The following is a 24,439-nucleotide window of genomic DNA, read 5'->3' as shown; positions in this document are numbered from 1 at the left end:
GAGTTGTGGCCAGCATGAAGGGGATAGACAGACAAGGAAACTGCCCTGCCTACATGTCACCAGGCTGGCAGCACATGAGATGCCAAGTGTTAGGGGTGTCTGTAACAGGAGTGACGGGATGTGCTGGAGTGTCCTTGAGCTGCTCAGTCTCACTCTGGAACCTTGGTCACCGAGACCATTCTCCCCATGTGCTCCTGTCCTGGAGCTGCCCACACCCTTTTCTGCACAACAGCAGCTGGGGGTGTCTGCTCCGGCCCATACTGCTGCCCCCACCTGGAAACGAATCTCCAGCCTTTGTTCTGGCCCAGCCAGTCACAAGCTGCCTGGTCCACAGTGTGACTGTAGCAGAACAGCTAAGTTTTTTTTTTTTTGGGGGGTCACACCTGGTGGTGCTCAGGGGTTCCTCCTGGCTGTCTACTCAGAAATAGCTCCTGGCAGGCACGGGGGACCCTATGGGACACCGGGATTTGAACCAACCACCTTTGGTCCTGGATCGGCTGCTTGCAAGGTAAACGCCACTGTGCTATCTCTCTGGGCCCAGAACAGCTAAGTTTCCCCTTCTCACGGGCTGCTGCTTGGACTTGCACAATGCATTGATGGAAATTTCAACAACATCAGCACAGAAGGGGCCCATGCAGCTGCCCAGACTAAGGGAACCATCTTGAGACATCATGGCTAACTGCTCAAACACCAGGTATTGATAATGATGCCCGCCTGCACACCCTGCATTCCCAGCACACACATGAACTGGACAGACTCACTCATGTCAGCAGCCCAGACTGTCTCCAACCCAGACTGTGTTTGATGTGTGTTGCTGATGTTGGAATCCAAAGCTTCACATGTGGTGGACAAGCACCAGACCACTGATGAAACTCAGGTTGAACTCATTGCCATGCAGTTTGATTTGCTAAAGCTGATGGCACCACTCCCGGGTAAAGCTGGGCCTTTGCTAACCTGGTCTACTCAGCACCATGCCAAGGAAATCTTTGATTAGATTATGGAGATGTGAGCAGGTTTATGGATGGGTGGATGGATGTAGAGGAATGGTGGATGGTCAGATGGATGGAAGAATGCATAAGGAATGGATGGGTAGATGAATATATGGGTGGACAGATGTATGTATGTAGATATGTATGGGTGGATAAATGTAGGGTGGGTGGATGGAGTGATCGATGGATGAAAGGTGGATGTGTGAGTGGGTAGATGATTAGGAGAGATAGTGGATATAGATGGGTGCACAGATAACTGGATGTACAGGTGGGTGAATGGATGGATTAATTGATGGGTGAAGGATGGATGTATGAGTGGATAGATGGATGGTAAAGAATGAATGGATTAGTGGGTGAATGGAAGAATGAGTAGGGACTAAATGGGTAGATAGATATATGGGTAGACATATGTATGTATGTATGAGTGGGTGGGTGTCACCCCACCCTCGGCAAAATGCTAATATTACCTGATGGTCAGACCCTCCCACATCTGGGAGGAGTCTATGGAAGGTAACAAAGGGGTTGCCTCAGGGGAGTAAGGGGAAGCAAGGGAAGCCTCAGCTGGAGGCTGGAGAGAGATATAAGAAACAGGTTTTTTTGGTGGGGGTGTCACACTCGGTAGGGCTCAGAGCCTACTCCTGGCTCCACACTCAGAAATCGCCCCTGGCAGGCACAGGGGACCATATGGGATGCCAGGATTCGAACCACTGTACTTCTGCATGAAAGGCAAATACCTTACCTTTATGCTATCTCTCCAGCCCCAAGAAACAGGTTTTTAAGTGCAAAGCTGCTTATGGAGCCTGCTTAAAAGGTTTAGTTTAGAAGCCACACTTGATGGCTAGGGTCTTGAATAAAACTGATGTCTCCTGAATCTGATTGCCTATGGATCATTTCCTCACCATTACCCTGAACCCGCAGACCTGCCAGCTGGAAGGGGGTGCAAGCGCCTGGCCCTGGCTGACAGAGAAAGGCCTCATCATCATCCACCACCATCCAGAATTCTATAATATGTAACTCTACAGGTGGTTTGCTGAATGGATGGACTAATCGATTGATGACTGAAGGATGGATGAATGGATAGGTAAACATAGAGTGATTGGTGAAGGATGGATGAATGGGAGAGATAGTGGATGGATGGATGGGTTGGTGGGTAGATGGATGGATACATGGGTCAGTGGACACTTAGATGAGTGGATGAAGCAAGTTAAATAGAGTCTAGGCTGGGAACATTTCCTGCCTTTTGTTTTAGTTCCCCCACCCCCAAGGGCTGCTGCTAACAGAAGATTAAGTTGTTTTGCAGGATGTGAAGCCGGATGGACGTGTCCCGATGACCTCAACACCAGAGAAACTAAACTCACTGGTACATCTGCAGAACCAAAACTCCACAAGTAGATCCTGAGCTTGAGGCCCTCATTGGCTTTCCATGGACATTTCAGAGCCCACTTTATCTAAGTCTCTCCTTCGCCAAGTCCCCCTCCCCAAGTCCTAAACCAAGATTGACATCAGCTTTGCCATTGAGTCTCACAGTCAAGACGTTTGTCTTTCCCAAAACTGACATGGGAGCTCAGGGGTGGTAAACACTTGTCTCTCGAGCCGCATGTGGCTCCCGGCCAAAATGAATGCAGCTCTTTGCCTCTTATGTGCTTAATATATTATTGTTAAAATTATATGCTTTTGTGTGAGTGTTTGTCTGTTTTGGCAGATCACTGCATGGTATGGCTCTCTGACTCTCACAGTTTAAAATTTTGGCTCTTTGTGTCGAACTTGTTCGCCATCCCTGCCTTAGCTGATAACAGATTGAAGGTATATGAGTGGATAGTGGGAGGGTAGGTGTATGAGTGAGTGGGATCATGGGAGGGTGAGTGGAAGCTGGGTGGCTGTGGAGGGAAGAGTGGATGGGTGAGTGGATAGATGGATGGATAAATAAATCAACAAATGAGTGGATAGGCATTGGGTGAATGGATGGATGGATCAATTGAGTGGATAGGTAGGTGGGTAGATGGGTGATTGGGCTGATTGATGGGTGGGTGGGTAGATGGATGGATAGATTAATTGATGAATCAATGAATGGATGGAATGGGTAGGTGCACAGCCATTTCCCAGGTCATATGGGCCCATCTCAGCATGTCCCCCATTGTTGTGTATGTAAACATTTTAATGAGATTATTATGTTACTGACCCTGATCGGTGATTGTGCCCTATCCTAGGGTGTCACCTGGCATTCTGTCCCATCCTAGGGTAGTACCTGATTCTGCTCCCACCATTGGGTGGTACCTGATTCTGGGGGATAAAAGCAAGGATCTGTGGAAGAGAGAGGCTTTTTCCTGGGCCTATTCTTAGGCCTTTGGGCTTCAGCCTCTTCACGGAATAAAGAGCTGTTTTCTTCGGAAGCCTGACTGCCTGTTGACTTTCTTCCCACCACATTCACCTCAGAACCACCAACTGAACAGGGTAACAGAAGTATGGTTCGAGCTGGAGGAGAAAGGCCTCATCCTCCATCTCTCCATCAGTCAACCTCTTCAGGGGCTGACTTGCAACATTATGGCACCCAGACAGGCTGAACCTGGACCCTCAATAACTGTAAGTGAAATACTTCATTGGAAATTTCCTCTGCTGACCATTAAATGGTTTCTGTGGCTAGTCATGTGGATTCTGCCACCTTTTTGCTTACACATTGGTTCTCTATTATACAAGTGGATTATCCATTTTGTTTTAAACTAATTAGTTTTGATCTAAGGATAATCACTACAGTTGGATGGTTGTGGTCTATATTTCAAATGAAAATTGCATTGTCTCCAGCCATCATAGTTTGTGGAATTTCTGTGTTGGCTCATGTTGTTACCGTGAGCATAGGTATTGGATGGTATTTAGGAAATAGAACGTGTAGAAATGGTGAGGCTAAAACCAGTATGAATAATAAGGAAATCTTTCCGACAAAAATTCAGACCAAGGTGCAGGCTGACGAATCCAGCCCACCATCAAGAATATAGGAATTTTTTCTGGAAGAAAAACAACTCAGAAAGTTAAGCCTGATTCTAGCGAATCGCATGACAGTAGTGACTCAGACAATGATCAACCTCCGGTGCTAACTCCAGAAGTGAGGCCTGATTCTATTCACAAAATTGAACCGCACAACAGTGCAGATTCAGACGATGAACCACACACACGGCCTCAGAGCTCTATTCAGAGTAATTTTTACCCATTTACATGGGGTAAATGTTTCTAACTATGTACCCTATCAGATGGAAGAATTAGATTGGTTTAAAAAAGCATGTAAAGAATATGTTCCAAAATCACCATACAGTGTGGAGTTACTAAAACTTTGGAGTCATAACTCATCTTGGACTTTGTATGATTTTTTTTGTGGGGTTTTTTTTTTGGGGGGGTCACACCTGGCAGTGCTCAGGGGTTATTCCTGGCTCCAGGCTCAGGAATTGCTCCATGGGGACCATATGGGACGCCTGGATTCGAACCGATGACCTCCTGCATGAAAGGCAAACGCCTTACCTCCATGCTATCTCTAAGGCCCTGACTTTGTATGATTTTAAAAGAATCGCTGAAATATGCCTGTCATCTAAACAGTGAACTGAATGGGAAATGTACTATTCAGAAGGCGTAAAAGCCAAATTATATAGCCTGGATGGTACGAAAACACAAGTGGCAGGTGTTACTCTATCATATGAATTATTGATGGCAGAAAATCAATTTGCAAATATTCAGACACAAGCAGCTTTACCTAAAGAAATCTTAAATTTAATTAGGGATATTGCATTGTCATCATGGGAAAAAATTGATTCTAACAGCATTGGTAGAGGAAACTTTTTAAAAATTACCCAAGGCCCTTATGAGCCATATGCAGAGTTTGTAGGTAAGATTAAAGATGCTCTGAAGTTACAAGTCAAAGATGAGGAGATGAGAAACTTTCTAGTAAAATCTTTGGCTTATCATAATGCAAATTCGGCCTGTAGAATAGTATTGAATACATTAAATGAAAAGGCAGATGTCAATGATTTCCTTTATGCCTGTTGGAATGTCTATGGGGAACTCCAACCCCCACCCCACTTAAACTCGGTACAAACCTTCCCAGTTACATAGGGAATGATGCCTTACTCCCCTCGGGAATGGGGCACTTTCCATAAACCAGGTCTTCACCCAAAAAGCAAAATGGGTCGCTACTGGGCGAAAGATTGTAGATCCGGAAACCTTATTGATAATAACCTAAGAAGAGGTTTCAGCACAATACCCAGGAGGCAAATTGTCTGCTACCATTGTGGAAAACAGGAGCATATCAAAAGGAATTGCCCTCTTCTTATAAATTCAGCTCCTCAAGGGCTCACATACAAGATACAGGGACACGCCCACAGGGACTCCCCCCAGGCCCTTCCAAATCAGGGGCAAAGTTCACAGACAATAATCCTTCCAAGCCCAGCCCAAGAAAATTCATCACTATAAGGAAATTAATTCACGCCACATCAGGGAGCACTGGATTAGACATATTATGCCCAGAGGACATTACAATTTACCCAGGAGCATGCCCATACATGTTAGAAACTGGCATAGTGGGCCCGCCACCCCGAGATACTATGGATTTGATTCTTGGCAGAAGTTCGCTCAACATAAAAAAGGTAACCACTGGTGTCATTGACTCAGATTCTATGGGAGAAATCATTGTAGTTATTACTGTACCAGTTACATGGACCTTTAAAAAAGGAGAAGAGATTGCCAAGATAGTAATAGTGCCTTAAGTCAAATTTGAGACTTCAGATAAGACTAGAATTGGAGGTTTTAGAAGCACAGATCCGGGTGCTGCTCAAAACCCAATCGTGGCTCTGGTTACTAAATTTAAAGATGAACACCAATGATCAAACTTCACTTGGAAGGGTAACCTTTTGATGGCATGATAGATATGGGTGCTCAGGTTACTGTAATTTCTGATAAAGAATGGCCAGAAAATTGGCCTCTTCAAGAAATCCCGTATTAGCTGGAAGGAGTAGGAGGCCTGAGCTCCTGTCTGTTGAGTACGAGGACTATGACATTTTATGGCCCAAAAAATCAAAAAGCGATAGTCAGACCTCACGTGGGCCCATTTTCACCATCCCTGTGGGGCCGTGACCTACAGTGGAAGGCAGAATTCCACATCCCATTAGCTCCAGAAGAGCCTGAACCTTCTCTCGATTTAAAAACTCAAAATTTTTAGTAGGGGCCACTGCCATAAATACCCCAGCACCAATAAAAATAAAATGGAATTCTGACGAACCAATTTGGACAGGTCAGTGGCCCCTTAAAACTGATAAATTAAAGGTACTGACAGAATTAGTGGAAGAACAGCTAAAATTAGGACATATTGAACCTTCTTTTTCTCAATGGAATTCGCCAATATTTACTATAAAAAAGAAATCTGGAAAATGGAGACTTTTGATGGATCTTAGAGCTGTAAATCTATCCATGATACCTATGGGCAAATTGCAGACTGGTTTATCATCACTTGTAGTTATTCCAAAGAAATGGCCACTAATTATAATTGATCTGAAGGACTGCTTCTACCATATTCCTATCCACCCAGATGATAAAAAAATGTTTTGCATTCTCAGTTCCTTCTCTCAATAATACCCATTCCTTTTTTTTTTTTTTTTTTTTTGGGCCACACCCGGTAACGCTCAGGGGTTACTCCTGGCTATGTGCTCAGAAGTTGCTCCTGGCTTGGGGGACCATATGGGACACCGGGGGATCGAACCGCGGTCCGTCCAAGGCCAGCGCAGGCAAGGCAGGCACCTTACCTTTAGCGCCACCGCCCGGCCCCAATAATACCCATTCCTGCAGATCTTTCCAATGGACTGTTCTCCCCAAAGAATGCTGAATTCCTCAACAATGTGCCAGTTTTTTGTAGATAAGGTTTTGAGCCCTGCTCCTGAAAAATTTCCTCAAGCCATGATATTTCATTATACAGATGATATCTTGATAACAATGAACAATGAAACAGATTTACAGGACTTATACTCTTCTGTTATTGACTGTTTACAAACATCAGGACTGAAAATAGCTTTAGAAAAAATACAGATAATGCCACCGTATCAATATTTGGGTTTTATGTTGGACTGGACGTCAATACATCCACAAAAAATTTCTATTAAAGAAGAAAACCTCAGGGGCCATAGAGATAGCACAGCGGTGTTTGCCTTGCAAGCAGCCGATCTAGGACCTAAGGTGGTTGGTTCAAATCCCGGGGTCCCATATGGTCCCCCGTACCTGCCAGGAGCTATTTTTGAGCAGATAGCCAGGATAACCCCTGAGCGCTCCAAAAAAAAAAAGAGAAAAAAAAAAAAAGAAAACCTCAGAATGCTTAATGATTTTCAGAGACTTTTAAGTGATGTAAATTGGCTCCACCCTGCCCTGCACTAGGAATCCGGAATGCAGAGTTGTGTAATCTGTTTAAAACGTTGGAGGGTGGGGCCGGCGCTAGAGATAAGGTGTCTGCCTTGCAAGCACTAGTTAAGGAAAGGACCACGGTTTGAACCCCCCCCCTCCCTGCGTCCCATATGGTCCACCCAAGCCAGGGGCAATTTCTGAGCGTATAGCCAGGAGAAACCCTTGAACATCAAATGGGTGTGGCCCAAAAAAAAACAAAAACAAACAAACAAAAAAAAGTTGGAGGGTGACCCTGCCTTAGATAGCCCGAGAAACTTAACAACAGCTGCCAAAAATGAATTGGACATTTTCTTGGGCAGATTACAAAAATTGTTTCTCTTAAGATTCATCCCAGGGGGCCGGGTAGGTGGCCCTGGAGGTAAGGTGTCTGCCTTGCAAGCGCTAGCCAAGGAAGGACCGCGGTTCGATCCCCCGGCATCCCATATGGTCCCCCCAAGCCAGGGGCGATTTCTGAGCACATAGCCAGGAGTAACCCCTGAGCGTCAAACGGGTGTGGCCCAAAAACCAAAAAAAAAAAAAAAAAAAAAAAAAAGATTCATCCCAGGAGGAAAGGTATTTCTATTCATCTTCCCTACTATAGAAACTCCCATGGGGGCCTTGATGCAACAGGCAGGACCTTTGGAATGGGTGTATTTACATAACAAACAGCCTTGCTCAGTTGTCCCCTACTTGGAACTGATGTCAGAGATTATTATCAAGGCAAGACTCAGATCTATATCTTTATTAGGTTTTGACCCAGATATAATAGTTTTGCCAATACCAAAAAAGGAAATTGAGTCAATATTGCCTCTTAATGAATCTTTAAAAAGGGCCCTCTCTCTGGGCGGTGGCACTAAAGGTAAGGTGCCTGCCTTGCCTGCGCTAGCCTTGGACGAACCTCGGTTCGATCCCCAGGTGTCCCATATAGTCCCCCAAGCCAGGAGCAACTTCTGAGCACATAGCCAGGAGTAACCCCTGAGCGTTACCGGGTGTGGCCCAAAAACCAAAAAAAAAAAAAAAGGGCCCTCTCAAATTTCACAGGAGAAATATCCTCCCATTATCCAGCAGAAAAAACTTGGGACTTTTTTAAGAAAACTCAGTTTGTTATTTCTTCAGTTGTTCGGGATTTCCCCTATTCCCAATGCCAAGGTTTTTTATATGGCTCAAGGAAATAAAACAGCTGACTTGCTAGCAATGCCTATATTTAAATCACCTGTAGAGGAACATTCAGCCCTACACACAAATGCTCGCCGTTTACATGTGAATTACCAAATTCCATGGAGGCAAGCTAGAGAAATTGTAGAAAACTGCAACATATGTGCACCGTTAACAAAAAAGACTCCCATAGCAGGAGCAAACACAAGAGGCTTACAGTCTAATGAACTTTGGCAAATGGATCTAACTCAAACAGATTTATTTCCAAGAAAACCTTATCTTCATCTTGTGGTGGACACTTATTCTCAGTTTATGTGGGCAATTCCTATGTCTTCGCAAAAATCTAAGGCTGTTTGTAGTTTTCTTTTACAATGTTTTTCTGTGATGGGTATTCCTATTCTATAAAAACTGATAATGGGCCAGCCTATGTTAGCAAAATGTTTGAAGTTTTTGTAAAGAAAGGAAGCTAAGACATCTGAAAGGAATTCCTTATAATTGTAGGGGACAGGCCATTGCAAAAAGGACTCACAGAACCTTAAACTCAATTACGGGCCCGGAGAGATAGCACAGCGGCCTTTGCCTTGCAAGCAGCCGATCCAGGACCTAAGGTGGTTGGTTCAAATCCCCCCACAGATAGCCAGGAGTAACCCCTGAGCATTGCCAGGTGTGGCCCAAAAACCAAAAACCAAAAAAATAATAACTCAATTAAAAAAAATAGAAAGAGGTTTACCACCAACAGATTTGCTATCTTTGTTTTTTGTTTTGCTATCTTTGACTCTTTTTTTTTTTTTTTTTTTTTTTGGTTTTTGGGCCACACCTGGCATTACTCAGGGGTTACTCCTGGCTGTCTGCTCAGAAATAGCTTCTGGCAGGCACGGGGGACCATATGGGACACCGGGATTCAAACCAACCACCTTTGGTCCTAGATCGGCTGCTTGCAAGGCAAACGCCTGTGCTATCTCTCCAGGTCCCTATCTTTGACTCTTATCACACTAAATTACTTAAACTTACACCAAGGGGAAAGTTACACTGCAGCGGAAAGACATTTTAAAGAAGATATTCAGAGACAAGAAACAACCCACAAACCTATTTGGATCAAAGAGGATGAAAAATGGATAGCTGGATATCTTCTCCTGAGAGGAAGGGGTTATGCATATGTTTCTACAAATGACAACCCTCCCAAGAAATCTTGGGTTCCATTATGCCTTGTTAGAAATTGGGCTAGCGGGCCGGAGAGATAGCACAGCAGCGTTTGCCTTGCAAGCAGCTGATCCAGGACTAAAGGTGGTTGATTCGAATCCCAGTGTCCCATATGGTCCCCCGTGCCTGCCAGAAGCTATTTCTGAGCAGACAGCCAGGAGTAACCCCTGAGCACTGCCGGGTGTGACCCAAAAACCAAAAACAAAACAAAAAGAAAAGAAAAAAAAAGAAATTGGGCTAACACAAATGATCAGGTTCAGACTATAAACTCCCCTTCAGAGCAAAAACAGAATACTCCAGATACTAACAACAGTAATATTGCTGAGGTCTCTGGGGCAGGGAACAAGGATTTAGCTGTCACACACCATACATTGAGTGAGACTGACAGTAGTAATAAACCCTTACACTCCAAGATGCAAAAGGAAAGACAGGAACCTGTCTTAACTGGGCTCCAAAATATAGGAAACTCTTGCTACATGAACTCAATATTGCAATGCTTGTATAATATTTCAGACTTGACTCAGTATTTTCATCAAGATCATTATAAAAAGGATATTAACAGGAAAAATCCAATGGAGCATGAAGGTAAATTAGCCGAAGAATTTGGTCGGTTCATCAAAACCATGGGAAATGGATTTCATAGATATAGTAATCCTGAAAGCTTCAAAGTAACAATTGGTTTACTTAATAACCAGTTTGTTAGACACAGTCAGCAGGATCCACACGAACTACTGATGTTTCTAATAGAGGGACTATATCAGGACTTGCTTACTGTAAATCTAATGACAGATAAAACTACACATCTTATGGAAAATGAAAATTCTGAACAATTTAGTCCAGGACACCAAAAGACTCACAAATCTATTATTTATTATTTCTTTCAAGGACAATACAAATCTATACTACAGTGTCTCACATGCCACCAAAAGTCTGAGGTTTATGAGACATTTGTTCATTTGTCTCTGGCTGTCACATCTACAGATAAATGTACATTACAGGAATGCCTCTCTGAATTTTTTAAAGACGAAGAGTTAGGGCCCGGAGAGATAGCACAGTGGCGTTTGCCTTGCAAGCAGCCGATCCAGGACCAAAGGTGGTTGGTTCGAATCCCGGTGTCCCATATGGTCCCCCGTGCCTGCCAGGAGCTATTTCTGAGCAGACAGCCAAGAGTAACCCCTGAGCACCGCCGGGTGTGACCCAAAAACAAAAACAAAACAAAACAAAACAAAACAAAAAAAAAAAAACAAAGAAGAAGAGTTAAGGGATGACAACAAAGTTCAGTGCAACAGCTGCAACACTAGAAGGGATTTTTCAAAGAAAATGTATTTTTTTTTGTTTTGTTTTTGGGCTACACCGGCGTTGCTCAGGGGTTACTCCTGGCTGTCTGCTCAGAAATAGCTTCTGGCAGGCACGGGGGACCATACGGGACACCGGGATTCGAACCAACCACCTTTGGTCCTGGATCGGCTGCTTGCAAGGCAAATGCAGCTGTGCTATCTCTCCGGCCCCCAAGAAAATGTATTTATGGAAACTGCCACCAGTATTTATAATGCACTTGGAACGTTTTGCTTTTGATGGCAAACAAATAAAAAATTTGCAAATGTACGTGGATTTTCCTATAGAAGACCTCAATTAAGTAGAATTCACTTCAGAGAATAAAAGCAAGATTAAGAAATACAACTTATTATCAGTGTCAAACCATTATGGTAAAGTCCACTATGGACACAGTACTTCATACTGTAAAGTTGCTGCAAAACAACACTGGATCAATTCTGATGACAAGAAGATCAAAAAAGTCCCTAATACATCGGTGAAATCCACAGCAGCATACATCCTCTTTTATACTTCTTAAAGATCTACAATGAACACCAGATAATCATTTCACTTCCTTATCGGTTGCTATTAATGCTCTAGGATTCTTTCCACAGGCATGATCAATGAATAGGATTGAAAATCATGGACCCGGGGCCGGGAAGGTGACGCTAGAGGTAAGGTGTCTGCCTTGCAAGTGCTAGCCAAAGAAAGGACCTCGGTTCGATCCCCCGGCATCCCATATGGTCCCCCCAAGCCAGGGGCGATTTCTGAGCACATAGCCAGGAGTAACCCCTGAGCATCAAACGGTGTGGCCCAAAAAACCAAAAAAAAAAAAAAAAAAAAAAAAAAAGAAAATCATGGACCCCAATGTGTTTCCTTGTATGGTGGATTTATGTCTTAATTTCATTATTGCTCTAAGTCTCAGTTAATCATGAAATCTTATAATTTAATTTAGTCAAGGTTCACCTGAAAAAAAATTTTCTCATCATATTAATGTTGTTTTTCTTTCTAGATATACGCATTTAATGACTTTCACTCTTTTTATTTTAACATCATTGCTTTATTTCCCTCAATTTAGGTTTTAAGATGTTGACATAATGATACTTTTTAGGTGGACATTCTTCACAGTGCTTCTCGCCTATGATTGACTATCATAGAGTTACTGTTATACAATAACTTTGCATATATACTGTAATACACTTATAGTAGAGTTTTCCATGTTTGTATTATGCATTAAATTCTCTTTCAGATCTGCTCTGCTCTGCCATTAAAAATTATTTTTTGAATTTTAAATGATTCATCTAAAGAGTTGCCAGCTATTACTTTTTTTTTGGGGGGGGGCACACTGGCAGTGCTCAGGGGTTACTCCTGGCTGTCTGCTCAGAAATAGCTCCTGGCAGGCACGAGGGACCATATGGGACATCGGGATTCAAACCAACCACCTTTGGTCCTGGATCAGCTGCTTGCAAGGCAAACGCCATCCTGCTATCTCTCCGGGCCCCAGCTATTACATTTTAAAGCGCTTTTAGTTGATTCAGCTGAATTCTTTTTTCTTTTGCACTATTTTGAACCCTTTCCAACAAATATTTTTTGGTATGAGTGAGTGTTATGGCTATATTTTTTGTGAAGTCTGTTTGTGTATGTCTTGTTTAGTGTCTGTCTGTTTTGCATATTTTGTACATAGTTCCCTTTTTCCTAACTTTATCTTCCCCAATTTAGTTTTCCTTATCCTTCCTTCTGTCTTCCTAGTCCTTAACATTTAATTTTCAGGATTCCCTTCACATGTGCAACTCATCTCCTTCACCCACAACTACAAGCCTCCTGATCTCAGCCTGAGAAAGAAATCCGTGACTTGGAGTTTTGTACCATGTTTGCTGCAAACTTGTTGGAAATGAAGCTACCTGGAATTTGTGTCACAATGTAACTCCATAGAAAAGATCCATGGATAAGACTCAGTCTCTGGATCTCAGTTAAACTGTGTTATCTGAATTTCTGGTTTTCCATCCACATACACAGTGCTATTGTTGACCATTTCTACAATAGCTACCCCAAGATTGCACCGATCTCAAAGGAAATGCAGAAGCCCAACCAACTCATGATGGTAATGATGTAACTCTTGGGGATGCCCCAACACGTAGATGACTGTACTGGCCTTCCTTCTTCATTCAGCTTGATGTTATCTTCTGTTCTAGGCTTCAACCCGCTTTTCCAGACCCATCAAGTGTCTTTTGCCAGTCTTTTCAGAGTTCCAGACCCCTCATCTATACAGATTGGTATTGGACTCTGTAGAAATTTCACCTTTTGTATTTTTCTTATAATTGTAATCCTTTGAATTTATATTTGGTACTACACTTCTTTTGACTATTGTAATTAATGTTTTTCTATTTTAGTTTTTAATCTTAGGAATTGATGTTGTATTACATTAGAGTTTTGCTCTCTTGACTTTAGGTTAGTGGGTTAGATATTGTTGTCTATAATTTCCTAAATGATATTTTGCCTGTTCTCAGGGTTTTTTGCGTGGGCGCATCATAGGCAAAATACTAGGTTTATAGGAGGTTCCATCCATTTTGGATGGGCCCTCAAGTTGTTTATTTACACAGGGAGGGTCTCTGCCTTAAACATTTTGTTTTGGTTTGTGACTTATGCTCCCATCTATAAATAATTGACCGTATTGGTACATCAATTTCGGACATCATATAGACTTCAGCCTGGATTAAGAACTTGGTTTGGGCCGGGCGGTGGCGCTGGAGGTAAGGTGCCTGCCTTACCTGCGCTAGCCTAGGAGACGGACCGCGGTTCGATCCCCCGGCGTCCCATATGGTCCCCCAAGCCAGGAGCGACTTCTGAGCGCATAGCCAGGAGTAACCCCTGAGCGTTACCGGGTGTGGCCCAAAAACCAAAAAAAAAAAAAAAAAAGAACTTGGATTAAGTTCAGATGCCTATTGATCATCATTGCAGTGGCTCCCCACTGTGCAGGGGGTGTATGTGCCTCTTCCTCCGAAATAAAGGCCTAGTTCAATGCCCTCAAAGATGGGCTTTCTGGTCTACCTGGACTTGAATGGAAAAGGGGCCAGAGAGATAGCACAGCAGTTAAGGCATTTTCCTTAGACGCAAAAGGACGGTGGTTCGAATCCCGGCATCTTATATGGTCCCTCGAGCCTGCCAGGAGCTATTTCTGAGCGTGGAGCCAGGAGTAAAGCAAATACCAAAAACCAACAACAATAACAAATAAAGAAAAGGTGCAACCTTTCTGGCGTCTCTTCGAAGGATCTATGTAAGTCGTAGATTTATCTTCTCAGGAGCGTGTAGTTGATTCCTTGATACATGTTTCTGGTTTTAGACACCCTGTGTTTTGGTCTGAGCTGAAGGAGAAAGGCCTCATCCTCCATCCCTCCATCAGCCAACCTCTTCAGGGGCTGACTTGCAACACCCCATCTCTCTTGAACCCGGTTTTTGATCCCCATTCCTGCAGCACCAGTTTGTCTCTTGTCAGACTCTACTACAGAACAACGACAATATGTCATCATTTCTGCCAGCTGCAGCAGCCCTGATCTAAGGGGGTACAGGAGAAAAACAGGGTGCATGTGACTCAGAGCCCCATATGCAGGAAAAATCTGGGCCCAAAGAGGAATCTAAAAATTCAAGCATGCAATAAAAAGAAAGTGAGGGTTGAAGGGGTAGAACAGAGGTTAAGGTGCTTGCAGGCAACCAGCTTTGGTTCATTCCCAGGCAGTACACTGGCCCCTTGGCACAGAGTCAGAAGCAGCCCCTAGTACATCTGAGTGAGTCCCAACCCCCCTCTCCTGCCCCAACAGAAAAGTAAACGAGAACATCTGTGTGTGAAGATCAAAGGCAGTGCTGAGTCAGGCCTTGCACCATCCCCTAGTCTGACACACTGGGTCCCCATGGAGGAAGCCTCAGCCCCCTGTCCCACGCCCACCATGCTCTCAGACAGCTGCTCTGAGGTGGGGTCGGACATCCCTGCAGGACACTGTCCACCCCCCTGAGCCATCTCAGGACTCGGGCAGGGCAGCGTCTCACCCTTTGCTGTGGGCGGATGCAGAGCAGTGACTCACTGGCGCTGGGGCGGGCAGCGCCAGCCTGAGGTGGGTGGCGGGGCCCAAGCAGGGCCAGGCTGAGACAGGCCCAAGGCCTGCAGATCCCTTCCCTCTCCCTGCCACCAGAAGGGGTGGAGCCTACACCTGCAGCCTCTGAATCACGGTGTCCTGGAGGGGGGCTGCATGTAGGTCTGCTGGGGTGTCAGACAGGCAGGAGACCACTCCCTGCTCCTCCAGCCCATGTGTGGGGTACATGGTTGACACCACAGGAGTTGGAGGATCCACATCAGCTCCATTTGCTCCACAAGCCCTGCAGGCCCCACATCCCCACCCCACCCCCGTGCTGGCATCAGGATGACATTTCTATGCCCTGGTGTGTGAAGGGAGGGGGTATGTGGGTATGGGGCACCTGCAGGCCCTGCTCCCTGCAGCCCTATCCTGCAGCAGGCAGATGGCGGAGGAAACAGCATCCTTTGTTCCCCTTAACTCACACAGCTACCGCCCCCATGCAGGCCCAGCCTGCCCTGAAACTGACCTCGGTGGGCCCGGAAGGGGTTGGCCTCGACACTGAGCTCTAAACCACACCAGCCCCTTGCTGCCTTCCTGCTGCCCCTATGACACCTGTAGGGGTGTGCCAGGCTCAGAGGGTCCTGGGTCCCAAAGGCCATCTCCCAGGACGCTATATCTGTGTCAGGTGACAATACCCCCAGCTCAGCCCACAGAGCTAACAGGACGGAAGGGCACGAGGACACCCAGTGAGACCCCCGCCTGCAGCCTTCTCCTCCCTGGGCAGTCCTGGGCCTCCCCAGGCTCAGTATCCCCCCAGGCTCCAGGCAGTCAGGGCTGGACCCCAGTGCCACACTGCTCACAGCCCAGGATGAGACTGAGACTAAAGCCAACATGCAGCCTAATGTGTTCCTCCACCATTGTCATGCCTCCGCTGAGGCTCCTAAAGGGGATGATGGGTCAGCCTTGGCAAAGCGGAAGGACAGGATGGGCTCCCCCAAAAGTCCAGGCCGTGTTAGGGGGCTCCACAGTGCTGAGTGACAAACCCTGTTGTTGGCTTGTGCACTTTTTTGAGGTTCACAAATGGCTGCCATAGGGCCAGAGCAATAAATATTGCATGGGGAGGGTGTTTGCCATGCACGTGGCTGACCCAGTTTCGATCCCGGCATTCCATAACATTCTCTTTGCGCAGGGGCCATGCTAATCTTCTCTCATCCCAATTTTAGTATATGTGCTGCCGAAGCAAGCACCCATAACATTCTCAAAGCCCACCAGGAGTGATTCCTGAAGCAGACAGAGCTAGGAGTGAGCCCTGAGCATTGCTGGGTGGCCAAAAAATGGAGGAGGAGGAGGAGAAGAAAGAAAGAAGGAAGGAAGGAAGGAAGGAAGGAAGGAAGGAAGGAAGGAAGGAAGGAAGGAAGGAAGGAAGGAAGGAAGGAAGGAAGGAAGGAAGGAAGGAAGGAAGGAAGGAAGGAAGAAAAGAAAGAAAGAGAAAGAAAGAGAAAGAAAGAAAGAAAGAAAGAAAGAAAGAAAGAAAGAAAGAAAGAAAGAAAGAAAGAAAGAAAGAAAGAAAGAAAGAAAGAAAGAAAGAAAGAAAGAAAGAAAGAAAGAAAGAAAGGGAGAGGGAAAGTGTTTTCATTTAAAAACAAAAGGGGGCTGGAGCAATAACACAGCAGAGAGTGCTAGCCTTGCACATGACAGACCTAGGTTCAATTCCCAGCATTCATAAAGTTTCCTGAGCACCACCAGGAGTGATTCATGAGTGCAGAGTCAGGAGTAATGCCGATGTGGCTCCAAATTTAAAAGAAATTGTTTATTTATTTATTTATTTTGGTTTTTGGATCACACCTGGCAGCCCTCAGGGGTTACTCCTGGCTCTACACTCAGAAATCACTCTGGGCAGGCTCGGGGACCATATGGGATGCTGGGATTCAAACCACCATCCTTCTGCATGCAAGGCAAATGCCCTACCTTCATGCTACTCTCAGGCCCCTAAAAAATATAAATTAAAAAAATTGGGGCTTGGGGCCGGAGCGATGGCACAACTGTAGGGCGTTTGCTTTGCTCTCGGCCAACCTGGGACAGACCCGGGTTCCCATTTCTGAGCGCAGAACCAGGAGTAACCCCTGAGCATGGGGGGAGGGGGCCAAAACAAAAACAAACAAAAAATAAAACCCAGGGACCGGAGAGGTGGCGTTAGAGGTAAGGCGTGTGCCTTGCAAGCACTAGCCTAGGACGGCCCAAGGGTCGATTCCCCGGTGTCCCATATGGTCGTCCCCCACCCCCCAAGCCAGAGGCAATTTCTGAGCGCAGAGCCAGGAGTAACCCAATTGTCAAACGGGTGTGGCCAAAAAATAAATAAATAAAACCTAGTAACTGTCAGCCCTGGAATCCCCAGCAGAAGCCAAGCCCACCAAGCCATGCACACGCCACGCCCACGAAGACACCCCGCCCATGGCTTGGTCAGATCTAAAGGAGAAAGCGGGGCGGGAGCCTGGCTTGGTCCTGCGCCTTCCTGCCCAGGAGCACTTCTCTGCTGCTCCGGGCACACCCGCTGGAACCGTGTGAGGGCAGAGCCTGCTCCGACCTAGAGATGAGACGTGGTGGGTGCAGGACAGGCAGGCTGGGGCACCAGCGGACCCCTCACTGAGCCCTGTGCCCACCCGGTGTCCCCGCTCCAGGCTCGCACCTACTGAGGTCTCAGGACTGGAAGGGACAGGCTCGTCCCCATCCCATCGCCCTTCGTTGCGTTCTTTTGCTGTTGTTGTTTTGTTTTGTTTGGGGGCCGCACCCAGGGGCGCTCAGGGGTTACGGGGTTACTCCTGACTCTGTGCTCAGAGGATACAGAATAGAACGCCAGAGATTCAAGATTGCTCTCCCCTCTGTGCTTTCACTGTGGCCCCCTGCATTGTGCTCTGTGATGGCACTTGGTACCTTTTCCAACTGGGGAAACTGAGGCTCAGCGGCATCTCCACCCATTTCCAGCCCCTCTTCCTGCACCCCTGTACCTGGGGGTGGAGAGCAGGCCCTCCAGCCAACTCTGAGCAAGACTCATGCTGGGGGGTCCCAGGAGAGGTCACCCCCAGGATCAAAAGTCAGGCCACGGACCCGGAGAGATAGCACAGCGGCGTTTGCCTTGCAAGCAGCCGATCCAGGACCAAAGGTGGTTGGTTCGAATCCCGGTGTCCCATAGGGTCCCCCGTGCCTGCCAGGAGCTATTTCTGAGCAGACAGCCAGGAGGGACCCCTGAGCACCGCCTGGTGTGGCCCAAAAACAAACAAACAAACAAAAAAGTCAGGCCACATCACTCAGCTAGGTCCCAAGCTGCTAGAGGCCTCCTTTCTCCTGGGGGCACCAGGGGGGCTGCCCGGAGGCAGTGGAAAGGGCTGGACCTTTCGTGAGTCCTTCGTCCAGAAAGGGGCCCGGGTGGGGGGCAGACGCCTCTTGGGCTGCCCCAGCAGGGGTCCTACGTGGAGGGACTGGAAAGGAAGCCGCAGGACACAGATCGGGGAGCCCCTCGGAGGGGTCGGGCTGCCAAGGAGGGTGGACTTGGAGGGAGGGCTCGCGGGGGGCCCCTCTCCTTCAGTGACCGCGACTCTCGCCAAGTGGCACCCAAGGGAGGGGAGAGGGGCGCGCAGGGCGCGGCGCCTCCCAGCCCGCGAGCGCCCCCCGGCTCCTCCCCTCGCCCCCAGCGAGCTCCCACGTGGCTGCCGCGGGCCGGAGGGCGGCGCGGGGCGGGGCGGCGCCTCCTCTTCCTCCCTCCGGAGCCGCCGAGTCGCAGCGAGCCGAGCCGAGCCGAGTCCAGCGGAGCCCGCCTGGGCCAGTCCCCTGCCCGCTCCCGAGCGCCCGTCGCACCCCCGGCCGGTAAGTGCGAGCGTCGCGAGGGAAACGATCCCGGGCGGCCCCAGCCTCGGGGCCGGGCCAGACGTCGCCCCTCGCCCGCCCACCCGAGCTCGCCCGGCCCGGGAACCCCGCGAGCCCCCGGCCCCCGCCCCGCGCCCCGCCCCGCCTCGCCTCTCGCCGGTAGGCGCCACGTCCCGCGCACCAGCCAGTTGGAGCATCCGCGGGAACTTCTGGCCCGTGGGCGAGCCGGGGGAGGAGCCCAAACCCGCCTCGCCCCTGGGGCCTGCCCACGCCCCTCTGGACCCTCGACCTGGACCCGGCGCGCCTGGAACCCCGGCCACCGAAAAGCGCTGGCCACATCCGGAACCTTCCGACAGACCGGCCCTAGTGGACAGGCAGGCAGGCAGACAGACAGACAGCACAGCCCTCTGACCCTGTCAAGGGAAAGCAGAGACCCAGTCACAGGTCACAGTTCGGCCCCACCCCTGGCCTGCCTGCCTTGAGCCTCAGTTTCTCCATCTGCTCTTGTGAAGGGCTGGCATAGGATTCAGATGGGGCCTCAGGGCAGCCTTTGGTGGAAGGGGGCGCTCTGCACAGAGCCCCTGGGTAGGCTTTGAGCCCCAAGGCCCACTCTGCCCTCTGGACCTCCCCCGGCCCATCATCGTTCAGTGTGTATAAGCCTGTTGAGAGATTTTTTTTATGTGTATTTTTGCTGTGGGGCCACATCTGTTATTTAGGGCTTACTCCTGACAGGTTCAGGGCTCACTTGTGCTGCCTATGGTTGGACCCAGGTCAGCCTCGGCAAGACAAGCACCCTGCCCGCTGGAGTGTCTCCAGACCCCGCACCCATTAGCCTTCGGAAAAGCCAGGGGCCACAGCTGGCTGGGGCCCAGCCCAGAGGTGGCTGACGGGTGGGTCGTGGGTGGAGCAGACCAGCCGGGCACTGCAGGGTTGCAGGGGAGAGCGGGGTGAGTGAGCCCCTCTGGAAGTGTTGACAAACCGTCAGTGCTGCTGGATCACCTGGTACTGGAGGAAGGGAGGGCGTCTGTCAGCTGCCTTGCATAGACCCGCGTCTCCTCCCCTACGCCCGAGTTTCTGGGATTGAATTTCCACGTGCAGAGTTGGGGGGCTTCTGGAGACACTGTAAGCCTGGAAAACGGGGGCCCACTGCAAGTTCCCACTGCAAGAGGCCTCATCCCTCTGCTCGCCCTGTGGCCTTGTCCACAGCTGTGTGACCACCTAGGCACCTGGATGTGTGGGAGCCTCAGACTGATTTTGCCTATATAGGCAAAGCCTGTATAGGCTTTCCTGAGGAGGGGCTGCTTAGGGGCACAGGTTGGGCGCTCAGGACTGTGACTGTGACCCAGCTGTGGCGGGGCAGTGATCCTGCACCAGGCCACGGCCTGGGGTATCCCTGACCACAGGGGAAGATGCACCAAGGCCACTTTCCCTCTGGCTGTCCCTCAAGTTCCCTTCTTTTGAGCGGGGCTATCTGAGCAGAGGGTGGGAGGAGATGGCTAGGCTGGGTTCGGGCAGGGGGGACGTGAGGGGCCCGTAGCCACTGGCCACCAGGCAGAGCCAAGTTCCTGGTCAGCAAGGAGCACCCTCACTCCCTCGTGATTCTGCACCGTGACATTGGTGGTGCTGGTGGATGTGGGCAGGACCTAGCTTCAGTTTCCCTTGTGCTGCCTGGCTGCGGGGCTCAGCATATCCCTGTGTCCCCATTTCTGCTCCAGGCACAGCTCTGCACCACCCATGCAGCCCCCAGGGGTGTGTGTGTGTGTGTGTGTGTGTGTGTGTGTGTGTGTGTGTGTGATATCTTCTCAGCACCCAGCCTGGGGGTGTCCTCTGCCCCGCCTGCTCACCCCACAGGCTCAGTGGAGCATGTGTCAGAACTGGGCTGGGACAACCCTTGCTGGGGACCCCCGGGTGCACCCAGACTCAGTGCAAGGCCTGGAGGGGTGATGGAACCCAGGGTTGAGTCAGCTTGAAAAAGGGAAGAGACAGGGGACAGAGCCTGGGGCCCAGGACTGCCTCACGACTTCTGGCCTGGATACCCGGTCCCATTTGGACCTGGCTTGCCTGGTTCTTGGTCAGGGTTAGGGTCAGTGTCAGTGTCGGACAACTCAAGGCCCAGAGCGCAAGTGAGTCGGGCTCAGTGAAGCCCAGCGGCAGGGTGGGAGCTAAGGGCCTATATCAGGGCTCTCCCAGGATGGGTAGGGTCAGCCACAGCTAAGCAGCAGTCTAGTCCTGCCAGAAGCTAGGCTGCCCCCCATCACTGTACAGCCGCTGGCAGTGCCTGGCAGTGCAGTGAGGGGTGCTACCCCGTCAATCCCCTCCTTTGTTCTGGCTCCAGTAGGAGGGAGGCCCACAGGACAAAGGACAGGGCAGCCGAGCATGAGGGTTTTGTGGGTGGTGTGATGGGGACACAGGCAGAATGGGGGGACAGTATGAACAGCGGCCAGTGGGTGCAGGCGGGTGATGGGGGAGGGGAACGCACTTTGTCCTGGAAACCCCTGGAAGCGAGAAAACCAGGCAGTGAGGTTCAGGTGTCCAGTGGGAGACTGAAGGTAGGCTGCCTGGCCCCGCTGTTAGTGACTGTGGGAATCCAGGCATTGCCCCCTCTGTGCGCCGCCCCAGTCCTGTGCTGGTTCCCAGACTCCAAGCAGAACCCCAAGACAGTCTGAGTGGTGTTCTTTCTGTGGCGCTGCCCTTGGGCTGCTGGGGGTGAGGTGCAAGGCGTAGGGGAGTAGGGTGGGGCCGGGGCCCTCACCTCCTGCTCAGGTGGCAGTGGCTTCCGGAGCTGGCCCCGCCCTTCCTGTGTGCCCCTACCCCGCCTGCTGTCCTGCGTGGGAAGGGGCACCGAAACCCGGCCTTCCCAGGAGCCCAGCCAGGCGTCTAGAGCAGCTTGGCTTCCTGCCTCCTGCTCCTTCCGTTCCAGAGTGGGACAGGACCACGCCCAGGGTGCACAAGAGGGCCGTGACACAGCGACTCCCTGGCTGATCCGGGCTGCCCTGACTCAGCCCCCCAGTGCTTTTAGGGCCCAAACTTCTTGCTGGAGTCTCAGATCCTGGAGCCACTCAGATCCAGCTTGCCCCCCTGTGAAGGCCACGGAGGGGCGCATGGGCCCAGTTTGCATCTGCTCAGCTGGCATGTGCCTGGTGGGTTCCCCTTTCTCACAGTCTGCGCGCCCCGTTCATGCTCTGCTTTGGGAGGGACAGAGAGGAACTGGGGGGTGACTCGGGCCAGCACAGACTCAGTCCTTCCCCTCCCTAAGTCTGAGACTGGTCAGCGTTGGCTGCCAGGCCCTTGAAGAGCTGGCCACATTGGGAAAGATGGAGATGCCTTCCAGGAAGGGGTGATGGGCACCACGGAATGTACAATCACCCCTGGGACACCCCCATCTTACTGCACTAGCGGGGCCTGGGCTGCCCCCGAGCTGCCAGGCAGTGGGGAAATCTGGGTTCTGAAAGATCTAAAAATACCACCCGCAGCCCACCCACAGTTCCGGAATCCCGCTCTGCAGTGCTCCGTGCTGCACCGCCCACGCCTGTTGGCTCCTGGCCCTTCAGCTTCTTCTGGGTGCCCCCAAGAAGCGGGCATCCTCCTCCAGCGGGTGGCTCCCTGAGGGTGAGAGAGGTCCACAGGGCCTGTGGTCCCCTGCCCAGGCTTTCCAAAAAAAAACCCAACCCATGCAGGACACCAGGCTGACTGCAAAGGCATGGAATGCATCTGGTGAGCTTCTCCAAGCATGATGGAGCTGGGGGCAGCCTGCAACCTGCGCACACAGACACACAGTCATGTTTCCAGATACTTCCCTTTGCACAGTGCAAGCACACGTACATACTGTTCCATGCAGAGTTCACATGCACACACAGGCACATATCTGTATGCACGCACGCATACAGGTACACGCACAGGCACAGGTATGAGGTGCCCTGAGGGAAGTGCGTGCCAGGAGTGGCAGACGCCCAATAGAGCTGCCCCTACCTCAGCCCCGTTAGTGGCCATAATTCACAGGACCAGGGTCCCCTCTGGGCAGCCACCATGTGGGCTGGGTGCTTGCCTAGCCGAGGGAGGCGTACAGACTGTGTGTGGGCTTCCACGCCCTGGGGACACTCCACCCTGGAAACCCTAGTGGACTCTAAGGAGCAGTGGTGACTCCAGTGAGGCCACTGGGATAGATGCTAGGTACAGTAAGTAGCCCGCATTGGAGTCCCGGAGGGTCCATCCAGCTCCCTTCCCAGCCCTCTGAGCTGGCAAATAAATTCCTGAGCAGGTCGCAGTGGGTGGAAGGTGCTTTCCTGAGCGGGCTGGTCACGCCCCTGCGGGAGGGCCCGCTGCATTCTACAGCAGCCACTGGAGCTCCGCCCACGCGATGTCACGCCCCAATGGGAACCCTGCCCTGCGGGAGGCCACCCCTAGGAAAGGACCAGGCCCCTGAAGGAGGATGGATCCAAAATTATCAATAGAAAACTATTCCTTATGGGGTGGGGGACACGCCCCTAGAGGAGGGTCGCTCTGAGAAGAGTTGCCAATAGGAACTTCACCCAGCATGAGGCTACGCCCCTTCCCGGCTGAGAGCAGGGCTTCAGAATGTTTTCTCTCAGGGGCTCTGAATTTCTGAGCTAGCTACCACGCCCTCCGCAGTCCTGCCTGGGCTGGGAAAGGTCTTAGCATCTGACTAGGCTGCAAGCTGGGCACTCAGTAGATACTCAAAGACAGTACCCCAGCTGTGACCAGCCCCCCCTGAAGTCTTTGTGGAGAGCTGAGCTGCCCTGGGCCATCCAGCCTATAAGCCCAGCAGGGAAGCTCCCACCTTCCCTGCACAGCCATGCCTCAGGGATAGTGGGTCACATGCGCATATGAGCACATGCACAGGAATGTGCAAGACTCTGCAAAGATGCCTTATCGCTGTGCCTGCGTGTCCAAAGTTCCTGTGCGTCCGAGTCATGCAGCCTGCTGCTTGCACTGGCCTGTGGCACATTCCGGTTGTGGAATGCTGCGTGCTTCGGAGATTCCTTGCACCAGGAGGCCACAAGGCTCTGGACGTTGGGTTTTCTTCAGTATGTCCTGCGCCGGAAGTGGGGTGAAGATTGGGGGTTCCTTAGAGGAGATAGATGGATGGTCGCTGAGCTTCCTGGCTGGCAGCTGGAGATAGGGGCCTGACTTCCCACTGCTCTCTTGGTAGCTGGATATGAGCCTGTCTCTATTCGAGGTGCGCCTGGGTTCTCAAGGGCACTGGGACCACAGCGGGTTCAGAGACTAGCCCCATCTGCTGGGTCCTGCTGAGCTCATCTACACTGTACAGTACTGGTGCCACAGTTTCTGGGACTGGCTGATCACTCACCTGCTGGGCCCCCCACAGACACAAGAGGCTATGTGGGAACAAGGCTGAGACCTGGGCAGGGTGTGCAGGATGGGCTGTGCAGAGTGGGCTGGGCTGGCTTCCTCTGATCCCTGAGGGAC

At 50.1% G+C, this 24,439-nt stretch overlaps 1 protein-coding gene and 1 pseudogene across 1 annotated transcript in view; both read right to left on the bottom strand.

Annotated features, from left to right (window-relative positions):
* ATP5MJ (ATP synthase membrane subunit j) overlaps positions 1 to 24,439 on the bottom strand; it is a 425,762-nt gene that overhangs the window by 308,992 nt on the left and 92,331 nt on the right. The gene's annotated exons all lie outside the window — the stretch shown is intronic.
* Positions 16,309 to 16,377, bottom strand: LOC125995504 (uncharacterized; annotated as a pseudogene).

The sequence above is a fragment of the Suncus etruscus genome, chromosome 17 (genome assembly GCF_024139225.1).
Source record: "Suncus etruscus isolate mSunEtr1 chromosome 17, mSunEtr1.pri.cur, whole genome shotgun sequence".
NCBI classification, from domain to species: Eukaryota; Metazoa; Chordata; class Mammalia; order Eulipotyphla; family Soricidae; genus Suncus; species Suncus etruscus.
The sequence above is the reverse complement of the archived record's forward strand: the minus strand, read 5'-3'. Positions and strand labels throughout refer to the sequence as shown.